At 39.2% G+C, this 19,040-nt stretch overlaps 1 protein-coding gene across 2 annotated transcripts in view; it reads left to right on the forward strand.

Annotated features, from left to right (window-relative positions):
• The window catches only part of CCNY (cyclin Y), a 218,041-nt gene that overhangs the window by 886 nt on the left and 198,115 nt on the right, over positions 1-19,040 (forward strand). The window lies entirely within an intron of this gene.

A 19,040-nucleotide genomic window follows, 5' to 3' on the forward strand; every position in this document is an offset into this window, starting at 1 on the left:
TTTGGCGTAAATGAGGAGTGAATTACCGTTTTGGAATCAGGGTCTCAATCTGGAGTTGAAGAACCGGCTTGGCCTGAGTCAGTTTCCCGGGAACTTACAGATTGACCTCACTTGGCTGTCCTCCCACCCTCATTCCCTTTAAAAACCAAAACAATATTTAAGGGGAATAAAGGATTTTGGTGGTGGCAGTAGGTGTTGGAGTCCAATGATCTTCACCTGAGAATGCTTTTAAAAGATAATCACACAGCTTTGGATTAAGTCACCAGTTTTTGTATGGGCCTGAATTACGGTCCTAAGAATTTTTGATTGGTCTGGGTGACTTTTGATTTGGACTAGAGTTTGCTTAAAAAAATAAAAATAAAGGACTGATTACTGCACGTAGTAATGTTTTATTTTATTGGTGTTGCAGTATCATTATTACTGTTTATCAGTAAGTTCTGGGGCCTAATTGTACAGAGGAGTAGTTTATGTATCATACTTAAAATACAGTTTACATCATTTTCAACTTAAAAAGCTTTGAAACTGGAAATATAGTTTTATGACAACTTCATTTTTCTTTTCTTAACCCCATAATCTTCTCACAGTGTGGTTGATCTGAAAAAGTTTTTTGTGTGGATGAATTCACACAACTCTGTGATAATCCTTTGTTTTTGACTTTAGGATGAAACATTCCCACTAATGTGGAAAGCACTATTTAAACTCTGCTAAAGGCAAGATTTTTCTCATTGTTTGGCTTCCTTTAATTTCTTCTAAATAGTAATTTCATGTTTTTAGTACAGAAACTTAAATGAGTACCATACAATATCTGGTCTACAGTAGGTGCTGAGTAAATTATGGTTCCATATAACATTTCTAGAGTTGTTATTTTAGACTTCAGTGATCTTAACGTACTGTTTAGATGTCTTTGAACTACAGTCTTACTTTGTTTTAAATTTATGCATTTAAAGGCTTCTAGAAGAAAATTAAGGCCAGATCTGTTTTGATCACTACTATAGCCCCAAGCACCTGAAAGAAACGTTTAGCATATATAAAAGATTCAATAAATATTGTGCTTTAAAGGGATGAATGAATGAATGAGTTTATTATAGAAAGCCGCTACCCAGTTTTATACGATGTTGACAGGCAAAAACATTTGGAAATAATTTCTCCTTTATGTTGTGCATTAATATCTCATGGAGCTTTATGTTTTCCATGATGGATTAAAAAAAAGAGAGAGAGAAATGGAAAGAAGAGTCACATTTCTTAGAGCCAGGCTGCATACCATTGTTATAGACTATAGCAAGGAAACTGGAGAAAAAAAAGTAATTGTAACCAGCTATTTGGCTCTTAAGGCTTAGAAGAATTTTTATGGAGAACAATGGAATAGTATTGTGTGTTTTTTCATTTGAAAGAAACCTAAGTTTCAGTCATCAAGCATTTTTGAGACCACCAACTCTTGTTTTGCAGATTCAGCATAGAGACAGTATAGCATATGATAAGAGGGTTTCTAATCTAGGCTATAGTGTCCTCTCCCCACAGAACCTTTGTATGATGCTAGTTTAAACTCAGAAATACTCATTTACCATTTAAACAATGTTCTCTGTGTCTCCCAGATTCAGTAAATAATACTTCTAGGATTTACCTAACCAGGGGTTCTCAACATTGGTTTTAGTTAGATCAGATATCTAAGGCTGGGTGTTGGCATTAATGTGTTAATATTTAAAGCTCCCCAGGTAATTCTAAGATATAGTAGGCTTGAGGATTGCTGGCTAGATAAATCTTGAAAGTGTTACCTGCTATTCAGGGACATTTATGGTAGAAATTCATCTAGTATCAGAGGCTGGGAAAAGAGAACAGATTTGTTTAAGTTAAATAGTGTATATACATGTACTATGCTAGTACATCTGTATATACCTATCGATATCTATATATATTTGAACATCTGTGTTACATTGTTATATTATTAGTAAACATTTTAAAACTACATCTTAAGTATTCTTAATTCAAGTGTATATCAAAAGCTAAAGTGATCAAGTACCATCTTATATCCTGAAAATATCCCAGACAACTAGTATTGAAAGGTTCAGAGAAGTTCATGGATCTTCGATGATAGATCAGTTTCTGTAAATCGCAGAGATATAACGTACGTATCCGTGTTTTCCCCATACTGCCCCCAAACACGTAAGGGGTAGTAATATAGTTAAGGTAGTTAGGCTTCCGTGACACTTACTGGCAACTTGCTGTGTCTTTGTACTCAATGTACCTTAGTGTTAGGTTATTCGTGTTTTCGAAATTTGTATTAGACTCATCCACTCCCCCAGTTTTATTTCTCATAAAATCATTCAGAAATTGAGAAGTAACAAAATCAATTAACAACAATGATAGTAGTAATTGCAACGCCTATATATTTCTTACTCTGGGCCAGATGCTGCCCTAAGTGCTTGGCTCACGATAATCCTATGGATATTTTTACCTTAAAAAAAAATGGATATTTTTACCTTAAAAGAATGAGCATAGACAGAAGAAATGACTTGCCCAAAGTTACAAAGCCAGTAAAGGGCAAATGGGAACTTTCCATTATTGCTTGACTAGCCGTCCAGTGTTGTAGTCTTGGGTTGACTGCTGTGATAGTGTGTCTGTTGTCATTGCGGTCATATCCATAGTTTCTCATAGAAGAAACTTCATCTGTCTGCACCAGTTATTCAGTCTAGACTTCATGATTAGAGGATTTCTGTGGAAGGAGAAAAGGAGGGGTGGAGTAAAGAGAATTTAAAATGTGATGAGCCCCAATAAATGGGATACCTGTAACACCTATACTGTAGTGTCAGTTTGGGGTTTTGCCTCAAAACAATTGATGGCAACGTCAGCCTTTATAGCTTACCTGTTGTCTTTACCAACTCGATTTCTCCCTCATCCCATATCCAGTCTGCTAGGAAAGCATGGCTCTTTACCTTCAAAATATACCCAGAATCTGAGCACTTCTCAGAACCTCTCCTGCTGCTCTTCTGAAGATCTAAGTAGCTGTTGTCTCTGCCAGCCTACCTGGTCTCCCTGCTTCTGCCTTTGCCCCCGACAGTGTGTTCTCAACACAGCGCTGTGGTCAAGACTCTTTTTAAAACTTTTAATATATCTTCTGCTCAAAAACTGCAGTGACTCCTTGTTTCCCATTGAGTAAAAGCTGTTCCCTTGCAATGGACTCCCAGGGCCTTTTGTGATCTCCCTGCCCTCCAAACTCACTCCATCACTTGCTCATTCTAGCTACACTGGCCTCTTTCTGAGCTGTTCCTTGAACACGCCCAGACACACTCCCACTCCAGGGCCTTTGCTCTACCCCTCTGCCTGAAATGTTCTCCATGTATCCTTTGGCTAACTCCCTCACCGTATTCCGTCTTGGTTCAAGCCTCACTTTTTCAGCGAGGCTTTCCTAATCACCTCATTTAACATCCCTCCTGCTGCTCTGCCAGCAGTCCACATATGCATTCCCTGTTTCTTTATTCTATGTCATCATATAATACACTTTATAAGTATATACACATATAATAACTACTCCCACCTACTAGCTTGTAAGTTCCAACAGGACATTTTTTGTTTTGTTCACTGATGTGACCCAAGTGCCTAGAATAGTGCCTGATTCCTTGAAGATGCTCTATCAAATATGCGTTGAATGAATGAATGTAGCCACAGTCGTTTAAGGACATCTGAGTCAGAACATCATCACATATGTTTATTGGGTGAGGGATATAGAAGAGAAAGAGGGAATGAACAGGACTTGAAATCATAAAAGCAGAGTGGGTGTCAAACATTTTGGCTTTGTTTGTGTCTTAACTTGAGGGGTAGCAGATAGGGTTAAGTCCTGAAATGAAACTTAGAAAGTTTTATGTTTTAAAGCATAACAAAAGAAAAAAACCCTCCCCAATGGAAAGGAAACCATGGCTAATGGCCATCTGTTTAGCAATGTGATATGTTTAGTCTGTTTTCCTTGTCTGTTCCAATGAATGATGTTAGCTGTGGCCTTACATCCTTGGGATCAAAATGAGGCTCAAGTGCTTAATTAACCAAAAAGTACTAGGTGAACATATGTGATTATGAACATAGCCACTCCTGTTCATTGTCTTGTTTTAAATGTGATGTGTGTTACAGGATATACAGCAAACAGTATTTGAACTTTCTGTAGCCAGAGAAGCTAGAAGCCTGAGGGACTCATCCTAAGGACCAGAAGGATAACTAGAAAAAGTATAACTGCTGTTAGAAGGGTGGGGAGACAAAAGAGCGATGAAAAATCTAAGGACCTGTTGTCATCTTGAATTATTGCTCTTGTTTCTTTGGGTATCTGTGACCTATTTAACCTCATCTCTTCGGCCGTTTTTTTTTCTTGAGTCTCAATCCGACATTGACATTACCAGCCCTGGTGGGCACGACCATGCCTGTGGACATTTATTCCAGGCTAAGCTCTGTTATTCTCACTGCCTGCGAGGTGCGGGACGCTGCTCCACCCAAGCACGGGCTGACTGCATATTAGCCGTTCTCCACAGCACTGAGGGTGACTCCGTGACTTCTCTATCTTGACTTGACTTATTTCTTTAATTTAGAATCAGGGAGTCATTTGCTCCCACACCTCCATTTTATGGATAAGAAAACTGAATCTCAGAGAGGTGCAGTGTCTTGTCCAGGCCATGCAGATCATAGACGCTGGTAGTAGATTTGCTCCATATTAACATTGGGCCAAGAACTGTGCTAATCTGTTGACCCGTATTATCTTTCTTAATCTCCACATCACTCTCCCCATTCTACAGGCAGAGAAACAGAGCCTTCCAGGTTAAGAGTTTTGCTCAGGGTTCCATGGCATGTTAGTGGCCGTTGGTATTCAATCTGTCATCATTTTCTAGAGCTCCATGCCTCAACTGCCCTGTGACAGCTAATTAAGGAGTGATCCATGTCTAGAATCCAAACCTGCTGGTGTCTGGTCCACTCCCACTTTGTTTTAAGAGATTTATAATCATTGTCTGTATGCTTTTCGTTAGCAATACTTTGTGATTAGGATTTTTACTTTCCTGCTTTTTGAGAGGAGTGAAGATTAAATAATTTTATGGAGTGGTAGGTTTTCTCATCCTCTTCAAAGCTTACTATTTCTCATCTTAAGGAGGTGACTGCTTTTACGTTTCTGGCTAGATGAAACTAAGACAAAGATTGAATTCATTCCTATCCAGGAAGGGGCAGAACCAAAGGAAAAAAATAATGAGAAGCAGGACATGTGAGTGGCTTTGAAATTCTCTTTTAATTACACAGGGTCAGAGATTTAGCTCCAAGTGTGTCATGTTAGACAGTGTTTGGTATTTTTCACAAGAGGGCTATTGACAATATCATGCTTGTCATATTTCAAAGTACGAATCCTTTCATGATTCAACATTTAGGCAAAACGGGTAAGTCCTCAGCAGTAACAGTTGACGTAAGCCCCTCGTCTACTTTCAGTATCATTTTCAGTTCGTAGCTGGAAGAAGAAGAGAGTTCACTTCCCCTACAGCATTTCTCATCATCTTGAAATGTTGAGAAGTTTGTTGTTGGGAGTCTTGATCAGGAGACCATCTCTACTCTGTGCTCTGAGGCTAGCATTATTCGATCCTATCTTTCCTGAAGAATGAAGGACAGGCTCAGGAAGCATAAATTCAGAAGAAGGCTCTTCTCAGGGGGTTTACAGGGCATGCTCCTGGCTCTGTGGAGTGAGGTAGGGGGGCAAAGAGCCGGAGCCTAATAATTGGAAGACCCACATTCCACATGTGGCTCCCCTGTTACTGTGGGGCCTCATTCTGCTGAGCCTCACTTTCCTCTTCTGCTTAAAAAAAAGTGCTAAGAAATACTGTCTTGCCTTACATCCTGAGGTACTACTGTAAGGATCAAAATGCGGCCAAATGCTTAATAAACTAAACAGCACAAGATGGGCATATGTCATTGTGAGCATGACACTCATATTGATATTCTTGTATTGAACATGAAGTGTGCCCCAAGATCTACACCAATTGTGTTTAAACTTTCCATAGCCGGAGAAGCTAGAAACCTGAGGGGCCTATTCTAACAAAGACATCAGTGTAGTATTCAAGGCAGTACTGAAGCATAACTGGAATTTTAGAGCTGAGTAGGGTGAGGTTATATAGAGCTCTGTGACCTTTAATGGGAAGTTTGCTGGTTGTAGAATTTGGAATAGAAATAGTTCTCTTTCTAGCATTGCTCTTCTGGGTTGCATGCAGCAAGCATTGAGGTGAATATTTGAAAACATAGCTCTTGGGATAGCGGAGCCCACCCAGGTGGTCTGCTGACTCTGTCCTGGGAGCCACATTCCTGGGGATGTCAGCATGCATCCTTAGATGGAAGCTGAAGCCAGGGATTTTTTTTTTTTTAATTCTTCAAAGAATAGGGTTTTGAAGCATGCATAAATATGTTTTATTATATTACAGTACTGCTTTCAATAAAGGAGAGTTGGTGGACTGAAAAAATAAGCTCAAGCAGCCCTGAGCAGGTTGCTGGGGGCTGTTTGTATCCATTTCTTCTGGGAAAGAGTCTAATTGGCTAGATCCACGGTTGCCATTAGATATATTAGATTTCATGTGTCTTCTGATATCTAACCCACCTTTCCTTTCTTTTTCTTGGCTACTTAATGCTGTTGCTATGGCTCTCTTTCTTTATTTCTTTTCATGCTTCTTTTGCTGTCTGGCAACACATAAGTTGGCAGATCCCTTAGATGAGCAAGATTTTGCATGGAAAGTCTCTTGGTGCTTCTGACAAGAGAGGTCATTTCAGGAGTAGTCACCTCCAAACTACCACTGTCCTAGCAGCTGTTGGGTTGGCAGAAAGGTTCCTTTTTAAATACAGAAGTAGAAAGCCTTGAAGTCTTTTTCTTCACCTTTGTCAGAATATCGATATTCTGTACATTAGTTTTGACTAGTGTATAGTTTTGTAAGGAAACTTTTTGTTTTTTAGTATGGCTTTAAAATTGGAGAGCCAGTTTCATAAAGGAAGTTCTAAAATACATGGGGAACGGTAACATCTCTGGGCTAAATGTCTAGTCTCCCACAATTTTATTACTTTGATTAAAAATAATCTCAACCTGGTTTCATTGCTCTATAGGCACATTACCTGGAATATGTAATTTTCATTTCTGGGTCATTATTTTGTGATCTTTATCCCCTACTCTAGATAGATAGTGGGTCTTCATTGGGTATGATAGATGGTGAATGCCGTGCACAGCAGAGATGTATCAGCATCTGTAGACATGTCAGCTGGCTCCTGGTACTGAGAGAAGTACAGCTGGGATACACTAAAGATAATTGTTAGCAACTACAATTACATCTGTGCCAGTTTGCTTTGCGAGCCTTGCTTAGTTGGGTGGTGAGATGCAAGTCACTTCTATTTTGGACACCTCTGATTATAGACCTGGTTCTGTGAAGGATGAAGAGGAACTACTCTGCATGGGAATTCATATGTGATATAGCTGTATGTTGCAAAACTGAGTGTAGTGCTGAAAACATTTTATAAACAAGTTCTTTACTTTGGATCGATGCTTCTGTTCTGGGTGGACAAAAGGTGAAAAGAGAAGTTATTAAAGATATTTTGTTTATATTGGTAAACTTGACTCACTGCAAATTTAACAATAATCAGAGGAATTAGTGCATGGATGGGTAGGATATGAGGTCTGTGTTATGCCTTTCAAGAAAAGATTTCTCTCCAAATTTAGAATTCTGTCGTTAATGATTGCAGGTTTTCAGGATTTTAAATGACATTCAGGATTTTAATTGATAACTGCTATTCTAGCAAGAGTAATTATAATTATCCTTTAAATTATCTCTGGTTCTTGTAATAGGTTTATAGATGTGGATCTAGGATTTGTGTAGTTGCTTAAAAGTCCAGGTTTTAGGGCTTCCTGTCTGTGTACTCTGCCAAAGTCTAGGATGAGAAATGAAGTCATGATACTGTGTTTAATCTAGTTATAGAAATTTCACATTTGTTAATTCATGAAGATTACTTTCATTTATAGTGAATTTTTTTTTTTTGCCAGTTTATATGGATAATCTTATTTTTCTACAGCATTTTCCCCTCAAGCTATGTGTAAGTGATGGATTGTTATTTTAATATGTAGTTACTTTAATGTAGTAGTGTTATCTTACTTGAAAAGCATTGGTGAATAGTCTGAATAGCCAGTGCCAAGGAAACAAAGTCACTGGTCAGGCCTGGCTACCTGGCTAGAAGTTCTGCAAACCACTGACAAACTGACAAGACATAAAAACATGAGGAGATTGAGGAACTTGGTCTTAGACATTGACTTAACTGTGTTTTTAGTGACAGAATAACAAACCAGGTTAGGATTGTGATACCCATTTCTTTCCAAGCCTTGGGAGAGCATGAATTAGGAGAGCTGTTATCTACCCACTAGCACAAGGTTTACCAGTGTCTTCATGAGGAGTGCTAAATCAAGAGGGCACAGTACATTTGCAGATTCCTACACACGGAGAGCTGAGAGGTCACAACACAGTTGTTTGTCGTCTTATTCCCCCTTCTTTTGAATTTTTAATTGCTAAGTTGGATTTTTTGAAAATGCAACTTACTCTTGTGTCCAGAATATTTTATAAGACACCATTGGGGCAGGAATAGAAGGAGAGAATGAAGGGGATTAAGGGTAGGGGTACTTGGCTGAAATGAAAGTCAGAGAGAAGAGATCATGTAGATGGGTGAGCTTGGAAGGCAGCCTGCTATATGATAGCCAGCTGCGTCCACTCTGTTCACAGATGCAGGATGGTTTAATGCAGCTGTGTCCTTACCACCTAGTCTTCTGTGTCCTCAGAGTGCATTTGTGTCTTTACTGTGGACAGGGAAGGTCTATAGTCAAGACGTTGAATGAGTGCCTTTCCCCTGTGATGTATGTCTGACTTTAACATGGTTTGAAACATAGTGTTAAACTACAATGTTGATGTCCACTAAAGAAGGACAGTCTGTAAACTGACTGTATACTTTTTAGTGTTTTATTCCCCAAACTAATTTTCATAAATGGGTTTCTGTCTTGATTAGTCATATTCACATATGAAAGTGTATTTGCTGAGTCTAGCCTTTAGGTGTGAAATTCAGGAACACTTTCAATAAAGCAGGAGTTGTTAATGAAACTGTGGTAGGGTTCTCAACATCAACACTATTGACATTTTGGGTGAGATAATTCTTTGTTGGTGTTAATGGGGGCTGCCCTGTCAATTGTAGGGTATTTAGCTGCATCCCACTTTTACCACTCGATGCCAGAGGCAGTAGCAGCACCAAACCCCCTTCCTCAGGTCATGACAATAAAAAATGTTTCCAGACTTTGCCAAATGAAATTTCCCCTAAGGGGACAACTCCTCTCCCTGCCTTTAGAATCAATGAGCTATAGGCACTAGGATTTAAGATGAAAGAGAAACTTAGTAGGGTAACTTCCTAATGGTTCTGCCTTCTTTGCTTTTGTCACTTTCACACGTTCAAGGCCTCAGGGAGGACTTCACAGATTCTAAGTTGCACAACTCCAGGGGGCGCCATTAACTTCAGACTTTGATGTGAGTGATGCCCCACTCCTCCTCCAGTTTTGCAAAGGGCTGCATTGTTCATTTTAACTCATTAGAACTAACATCTTGTTCTAAGATGGTGCTCTGCGTGGTATTATTGACAGAATGGACATTGTCCATAGTTCTGACAGTGGATGGTGGGATAGCTTCTAGTGAATACTTGGAAGTTGTATAATCTCTTTAACTCAGTTTCATAATCCACTTAAACCTTCTCCTTTTTCATCTTTTATTATTTTTCCTTTTTGGTGTAGTATATCATACTGAAAGCATGATAAATTTTTCTTCTTTTAGCCAGAAGTTTTATTTTTTATTTCAGTTTTAAAATCAGCTAGTTCTGTGTTTTCCATATTTTGTTAGTACTCACAGTGGACTTTCCTTTTGAGAGTCTGTTCCAATGAGGAATATAAAAATGGAATGACTGATAAGAGTCTGTAAAGCTCTGATCTGACTACATTTTCTGACAGTTCATATCTTTGGCTTGGTTTGAGTGCTCAGTGGAATTTTGTGTCTTTGTGGACCTTTTGGAATCTCATCAACTGCAGCATGATGACCTGCCTCCTAGGGCAGGTGGATAATAGAATGGATATTTGATTTAGGGGTCTGATATTCAAGGATATCCTTAGTAGAAAACTGTGGGGTGTGTAGGGGGGAACTCTCGTGTTGCATCTGTGTGGAAACATTGCACTCTTAAGAAAGAAATAGTTAGGGATGAGCCCATTTAAATTATTTGATTTCAAGAGTTAGTTTCTTTACAAAAGCACACTGCTGCTGGATTGAGAAATGTCAGTGTGTGTTTCTTATAACAGTGCTTTAGAAATTCAAGTCTGGATTTGCAGCTTGCCTAGGTGAAGGAAGCTCTGAAGAATGTGGTGATATGGTATTCCTGACAATTCAGCATTGACTCAGAATATTTGAACCGAAAGTGTCAGTCCCTTAGAAGTAATCGTGTTTATAAATATTCAGACGGAAGTGATTCTTGAAGTTGAAGATGTTTTCCAAAAGCCTGAGGTTTAAAAATGTATAGTCAATTCCTGCTATTCCCACATAGCACAAACCATTAGTTAGGAAAGTTATCATTATAAAAGCACAGCTATTCGTTAAAGAGGTGGTTTTCAACACCTCTGTTACAGAGTGCACAGGGAAATTGGGTTGCTGGCGCCATTGCTAGAGGATTAAATATGCCCCTGGTAGAAAGATGAGAAGACCAAGGTAGAGGCACTTGACTGTCCGGGCCTGTCAGTGTGTGCAGAACCAATTAGGAACATTATTTGGAGTTATGAGAACGAACCTCTCCTTGTTCGTTTGACACATCTGGAAGTGACAGGGAAGATGAACTCTTCAGATCAAGTCAGACCACGCAGAAGCAGCTAAACTTTGGCTATTTTCTCAGTATTCTTTTTGTATGGTGAGGTCTTCTAAAGTGACCTTAAGTATTATTTTTAGAGTGAATCTGAAGTTTAGACAAGCCTAGTTTATGCCTGATTCCATGAAATATGAGGTCTCTCAGGGAAGGTTTAGCTTTACCCAAGTTAAACATATTCTTTAGTTCTTTCATCTGTTTTTCAAATGCATATAATCTAGAAAGTCTGTACAAAATGAAAATATGACAAAATATATTTTATGCAACTTACATAGTGGGTGCTTAGCAGTTTGTGGGGACCAGGGATGTAATCCTAAAACAAGGGAAATTATGATTATGGAGTATTTTAAGTATTTTTATGTTAAGCATAAAAATCCATTGGAACAAGATTAACAAAAGTGCTTCTTATTAGGCACCCTTACAGGACCTCTTTATTAGGGAATTTTATCTTTCTAACTACCTATCTATCTGTCTAGATCTATCTATCATATTTATAATGAGCTTGAAATCATATTCTGTTAATAAGACTGGTGCTTCTTTTCAATGTCTTCAGCCTAATAAACTGTGGAGCCATATCTCATTATATAGTTTGGTGGTTCAGTTTAACCATTTCATGATGGAAGCGATTGCTGAGATCCAAGTTAGCCATGTTGTTTTCTTTGCTTCTGAGTGTGTAAATGATTAATCCAATTTTCAAGTATTATTTTAAGATCATTGGTATGTAATGTTTTTGCCTTCAGTTCACTTGTTTTATTCCACTGAAATCCTTACCTGGAACACATGTCTCTTGTTACAATTTTTTTTTTTTTCTTTTAAATTTGGAATGACTGTTAATGCCAATGGTGGGGTCAGTAAAAAAAACTGATCGAAAAGCTATATTAAAATAGTTTTTTTCAGAGTTTAAAAATGGTGATAATTCTTCAGTTTAAAATGCTTGCTATAGATGAAGAGGTTACATAAGCAAAATGCTAGTACTGTAAGGAACTAGACAAGCTGAGAAGTTAGTGGAGTTCCTTTCCTTTTAAACTAATCTTTCTAGCAAGTGGTAAGGTCCCCTGTGTAAACATGTTTTTAGAATGTGTTCTCTTCAGCCACAGAGAAGAAGGTGTTGGAGAGAAAATGGAATTCAGTAGGCAAGTGTTGGCTGAGAAAGAATTACCAGTGCCCGTGATGAATAGGCTTAGAGCAACTGCCATTGTAGGTGGTCTACAGATATGCTAGCCTTGAGGAGGGGGACGTTTTCCAGAAGTGTGAGAATTTGTTGCCTCCTATGGGAGTTCTAGATTCAGTTCTTCAGTAGGTCAGCAAACATTGGTCAGTCCAAGTACAGTGTCCCAGGCTCCTTGCTGGGTGCTGGGAATACAAAGATCAATTGTATTCCCAGCACCTTGCCTTTAAGGACCAAGTGATCTGTTAGTGGAGACAGATACAAATAAGTGATTACAATACTGTGTATAGAGGTAGAAGGGAAGCCGGAGTAATTAGTTGTGCCCTGTGTGGTGAGGGGGTATGGTCAGGGAAAGTTTTCAAGGAGGGTCTGGTGGTCAAGAGGCAGGTAGGGGTGCCACAAGAGGCAGAGGGGAAAGCTGCTTCTGAAAGATCCTGTCTGGACAATGATGTAGGTTTGTTTTGAAGTCAGTAGGTAGTTTAGTTGAACTTGTCAGTGGCTTGGTCCCAAACATTTTATTTAATGAATTATGGTCATTATGAAGGGCATTTGTTGAAAAAGAGATTTCATAATGATGGATGTGCATCGGAGAGCAGTTTCTTATATATTTTGTGTGCACTCTGTTCTGGAAAATGATCACTCGGAGTTGTAATGTGGAAGACAGAATAGATATCTTCAGAACTGTACAAAGAATATGCTGTTTTTATTCAGTGTGATAAAATAGCCTTTATGGAATCACAGAATGTTCATACCATCAAGGACCATAGAGGTCCTCACTTTACAGCTAGGACAGCTGAGCTCTTAGAAGGAGTTGCTTTTCAGCATCACATAGCTAGTTTGTGGCAGTTCTCAGTCTGAGAGTAAGTCTCTTGATATTGGGGTCAGAGGCTTTTACTGCAACATCCTGCGCCTCTTTTAAACCAGTTCTTACAACAAGGTTAAATATTCCCATGAAGATATTGACCCATTTATGTGATGTTAAGAGTAAGATATAATTGAGTAAGAATTATATCTTAGAGAATTGTGTTAGTTATCAAGCTGTGTAACAAATTACCCCAACATTTAGTTGTCTAAAACAACAACATTTATTATCTCTCAGTTTTTGTGGGTTGGACTCTGGTCACGGCTTAGCCGGACTTGGGATGTCCCTTGACATTGCAGTCAAGCCTTTGGTTAGAGCTATAGTCAGCTCAAGTCTCAACTAGGGGACTGCTTGCAGCCCACTTCCTTGGCTGTGACAGGCATCAGGTACTCACTGACTTGCTGGCTGGAGACATTATTCCTTGCCACATTGGCTTCTCCATAGGGCAGCTCACAAGGTAGCTGGCTTCCCCCAGACCAAGAGATCCAAGAGAGAGCATGAGAGACCCTAAGATGGAAGCCACAGTCTTTTTATAACCTAAACTCAAAAGTGACATTCCATCACCGCTGTCTGTGAGAATCAAGTCACTAAAGTCCAACCCACACTCAAGGAGATGGTATTATTCAAGAGTGAGAATACCAGGAGATATATTGGGGGCCATTTTGGAGGCTGCCCGTTACTAGCGTTAATTAAGATCCTGAAGGTTGTATGTAGCAGAAATTCCCTAATATTGACTCCAGCAAAATGGGTGGAGAGGGGGTGAGAGAAAAATTATTATGTATGAGGATTTTTCACGGAGATCAAGGGTGAGGCATATGACTGAATCTCATGAGAAATTGGAGTTGGGAGTTAGACAGCCTGTAGGAACTGAGGCAGCTATCTGCTTCAGTATCTGAATTTAAAATTCTCTTATCAGTCTTAGTCTTACTGTTCTCTGTGTCTCACATTTATTTTTCTGTAAATCTTTATTCTTTATAAACTAACTTTCTTTCTTTTTGTCCATACATGGTAGAAAATGGCTGTCCCAATGTCCTCTCTTCTAGGACCACAAAAGACCAACTAGAATCTCCGTGTTCCAGGAGAGAGGATTGAGTTGACTCAGCCCAGCTAATGGGATGGCTCCCCCTGCGGAAGGTGTCCAGTCAGCTGTGGCAGGGTCAAGGTTGAGGTCAGGGGATGGATAAAGGGAGTGAGGGTGGAGGGGCCAGTGGGTGGTGGGGGAAGCACATTTCAGAGAAGAGCACTTGAAAATAATTTTCTCAAATAGGTATTTTTTAAAATCCATACTTGATTTTTCTTAAGGGATTCCCAAGTATAGTGCTAAAATAAATTAATTTGGGTAAAACTGAAGTTGGGGATAGGTTAAGCAAACACTTTTGAAAAGAGAAGCTTAGTGGAAGAGCAAGGTTATCTATATTAAGAAATTTTTTTAAAAGTCTTGGAGACTTTGAACATAAAAACTAGAAAACTTATTGGTTATTGTAATTACTGTTTCTCTCTTTCTTACGTTGCCCTTTATAAATCCCAAGTTTACCTACTTTTATTTTTTAATGTTCTTATGCTGTGAACATCTGTCAGCTTTCCCATCTTAGATTATTTTTTTTTAGTAGCTTATGTAACTTGAAATGAAATTAACATTTCTGTTCTAAAACTGCCCGTTTAGTGTCTTCATGGGGTTTGCTTTTGGCTTTGATTGATTTCGGTAAATTACAAAGATGCAGAAAAGGTTTTTATTGACATTTTTGCATGCTTGTTTACTTCCATCATATTTTTAAATGACACACAGTCTGCCTTAGCAGCAAGAAATTTTGTATTACAAAGATAGAAACTCAACCCAATTAATGGGATGCCTTTCCTGAAAGCCTTTCCTGGAGGTCCTTTTCTTTTTGCTTTGTAGATAAGTCAGAAGATTAATCCTGTAAAACCTAAAGAGTCCACCAGTTGCGTGTAGTTGGCTAGTTGTGATTTTGGTTCTTGGAGTTTGACTACAGAAATTCAATGGTAGCAGCAATTAAAGCAGATTAGTATGTGGTAATTACTTAACTTTGTACATCTTAAGATTTTTTATTGGCCAAAATCCAGTTTTAAAAGTTGAGATTGACCGAGTGGACTGGGAATTGCTGGGTGGTGGATAGCTTGGTTAACAGCCCTCCAGGAACCCTGCATGGGGGAGGCAGGTGGTGTACATGGGCGGGGGAAGCAAGGCAGTGGCATTGGGAAGGTGATGTGATTAGAAGAGTGCATCTGACTGTGGCCGGGCCTGTGGGTTTCAGCAAGGTTTGCTGGGTGGTGCTTCTTTGGACAAAAATCTACTCCCACTACTTACTCACACATTACTCCACTTTTATGGATTTAGGTTGATGATAATGCTGCTGTTTAGAAAACTGGTAGGGAAATGTATTGCAGTTGCAGAGATCTCTGGGAAGATGCAATATGTTTCTGTAGCGTCCTAATATTAATTGCTTCCTGTGATCCATTCTCTGCAGTCTGTTCTTTCTTATACTCCTGTCTCTCTCCCTTTAACAAACGTGGAGTTGATCATGTCGCTGCCCTGCATATAACCCCTACTATGTTTCTACTTGGTTAGAGTAAAACATGAACTCCTCCCAATGGCTCACAGTTGTTACTGTTTGTCTCCTGCCTGTCCTGCAAACCTCCTGTCTCATTTAGTGACTCCAGCCAAAAGGGCCTCCTTGGTGTTTCTCAGACTGTGTGCCTGCCCCTGTTTCAGGGTCTGTCCACATGTTATTCCTTCTGCCTTGCATGTTCTTCCCAAAGATCATTGGGCTGTGTCACCTTGTTAAGGGGTGTTTCCCTAAGAACACAATCCAGAGAGGGCAACCCACCCCCTCTCTGGTGGTAGAGGCCACCTCTGCTCCAGTCCCATCCTTCTCTATCACTTACCTTTATTATGCTAATATGATATTCACCACAGTCTGAAATTATCTAATTTCTTTGTCTGTTTCTTATGTGTCCTCCTGCTCCCCCAAATATAAACTCCATGAGGACAGTGGGGAATATGTCTGTCTTGCCCACTGTGATATCCCCAATCACCTACAACAGTGCTTGGCACATATAGGTGCTTAGTAAATATTTGAATGAACCTAGAGGTACTGCATTCATTTAACATCTAGCAAACATTTCTTTGTTTCTTGATCTTGGCATTTTTAAAGAACACAAGCCAGTTTTCTAAAATATCCTTCAATTTTGGTTTGTCTCATGTTTCCTCTTGATTAGATTCAGATTAGGCGTTTTTGGCAGGAATACCACAGAAGTGACGCATTGTATCAAGAGGCACTGGCATTGGGGATGTCAGCTTTGATCACTTGGTTAAGGGGTGGTATCTTTTAGGTTTCTTCAGTGTAATGTTGCTATTTTTCCCTTTGTAATTAATAAGTAACTTCTGGGGAGATTGACACTATGTAAATATCCTTTTTTTTTTTTTTTTGGCAGCTGGTCTGTGTGGGAATCTGATCCTATTTCTTAACAAGCTTTTACTCACTAGTTTTAGTAGCCATTGATGATTTTTTTTAACTCCTATATTTTTTAGTAGGCATTCTGTTGAAAGGAAGAGCTCTTCCTTCTCACCATTTATATATTTATCAGTATGGAGTCATGGGTTCTTATTTCATTCATTGAATTCCAATCTATTCTTTTTCTTTTCTTTTCTTTTCTTTTCTTTTTGTAGCTCAAATTGTCCCTAATTTAGCTGATGGGACTCTCTTCATACTGGTTTCTCTTTAAGCTGTGTTCTTTTGATATGTCCTCATAATTCCTTGAGCACTTCCTTAATTCTGGCAGAATATTTGCTTTTCAGAAATCATTTTTCTCTTGGTTTGGAAAAAATAGTGCTTTTTTCCCCCTTAAGAAATATGGATGTCATATTTTCCTTTGCAGACACCAGAGTAACATCTATAGTCAATCATGATGCCTGAAAATGTGACCTTAAGCAAGTCTCATCGATTTCTTTTTAAAACACATTATTTTGCTTGCTGTTTCTGTGAAATCAAAGAGCAACAGCTTACCTATTTGTAGCTCAGGGACAAAATAATGTCATGTGAGATGGTCACCAATATTTACTGAGTACTGCCAGTGTGTATAAAGCATTCTACCTGGAGCTGGAAAGAATTATAAAGGAAAGTAGCAGGGAAACACGTCTCTGCTCTCAGGGATGGTAGGATTTGGTGGAGGAAGACAAGATTATAGTACACATAAGAACAAATGAAGTTGAAAAGGTTAATCTTGGAAACAAACAGTCTCCTTTATTCTGCTCACATGTAAAGATTACCATTTAATTTGTAACAGTGATCTGTCTTGAGAACTCGGTGCCATTTGTGACTACTTGTTGAGCTCACATATAAGACAAGTCAAGGCCAAGGCCTAACTGATTTGATGTGTAAAAATACAATGAACCACTTTACTTACACAGACAAAGAAAAGAAGTATAAGGCAGTTTCTTGAAACCCTTGCCCAACACATCAACAAGGGTGACACTGAAGCAAAAGGGGCCAATGACAGCGTGCATCCTGGAATACCCTGCTGCCGAGGAGCCAGATCTAGGCCGTACGTGGTTTATGTTCTGGAGCTCTATTTGGGGGCTGGGTGGAGGAGTGCCCAGAAAACCCACTTCACCAGAACCCAGGAGGCAGTGAGAACCTGTCTCATGACAGCCAGCAGGGCGATAGGGAGGTGAGGGGGACTAGCAGCTTCTCCCTGCGCCTACCCCCACCCCCTTGTGTTCCAGGGCGATCATAAGGTGTTCGTCCAAGACAGAACAGCTGCAGTTCAAGCCTTGCCTTTGTGGCTTATTTAGATGAGTGCAGGGTTGCCAGGGTGCTATGGTCGAGCCATTCCCCTGCACTTTGGATTTGTAGTATGACTGATGTCTCCACAGAGAAATAAGTCATATTTCCTCTGCCTGCCACTCACCTGCTATTCTGCTTCCCACTGTCCTGTCCTACCTGTCTGCACATCTGTTCTCTAGCTAGCTATTGTGTGAATGAGGTTGTTCTTGGGGCCTTTTTTCTGTCTACCCTGTTCTTTGTCTCCGACCTGAACACGTAGGTGGATGGCATTTGTTTGAGAATCCTAAGTCAGGCTTTCCTTGTGTTCATCCAGAGCTGCTGGACTTCTGCAAACATTGCCTCATAGTACGTGGCGGTGTTTTTTTGTTTGTCTTAAAAAATTTTGTGGTAGAATATACATGACATAAAGTTTACCATTTTAGTAATGTTTAAGCATACAGTTCAGTGGCGCTGGGTACATTCACACTGCTGTGCGGCCGTCACCACCATCTTTCTCCAGAACTTTTTCATCTTCCCAAACTGAAACTCCATACTGAACTGTTAAACAGTAACTCCGCATTCCCTCATCCCCTAGCCCCTGACAACTGCCCTTCCTCATTTTGTCTCTGAATTTGACTACTCTAGGTACCTTATGTAAATGGAATCATAAACCATTTGTCTTTTTGTGGCTGGCTTATTGCACTTAGCACAGTGTCTCGATGGTTCACCCCTATTCCAGCATGTATCAGAATTTCCTCCCTTTGTAAAGCTGCATAATATTCATTTATGTATATGCCACATTTTGTATATCTATTCATCTGTTGATGGACATTTGGGTTGCTTCTACCTTTAGGCTATTGTGAGTAATGTTGCTATGAACAAGGATGTACAAACATTTGTTTGAGTCCCTGCTTTCTATTCTTCTCCCTGCCTATGTACATAGAAGTATAATTGCTGGAAGGACTGCTGTGTTTGAAATCCTGATTTTTGATGAATCCTTGTTGTAACTTAATGTTACATGTGATGTGTATAAAATTGATGAAGAAACTGGGTTATCATATCATATGTACCTTATGAGGCCAAAATGGATGATAGGTATTTTAAAATTAAGTCTTATTTTTAAAAGACTGTTTATTGTTTTCCTTCTTGATTATGGAAGCAATATATTCATTTGTAAAAAAATTTAGAAACATACTAAAAAACACCTATAATTCCACCATGCAGAGAAATGCTTGGTTTTAATATCTTACACCAGTATTTTTATACTGATATGAACATATCCAAAAATACCCTAATGGTATATTTATATATGATT

Source organism: Cynocephalus volans, chromosome 6 (assembly GCF_027409185.1).
Source record: "Cynocephalus volans isolate mCynVol1 chromosome 6, mCynVol1.pri, whole genome shotgun sequence".
In the NCBI taxonomy this organism is placed as follows: Eukaryota; Metazoa; Chordata; class Mammalia; order Dermoptera; family Cynocephalidae; genus Cynocephalus; species Cynocephalus volans.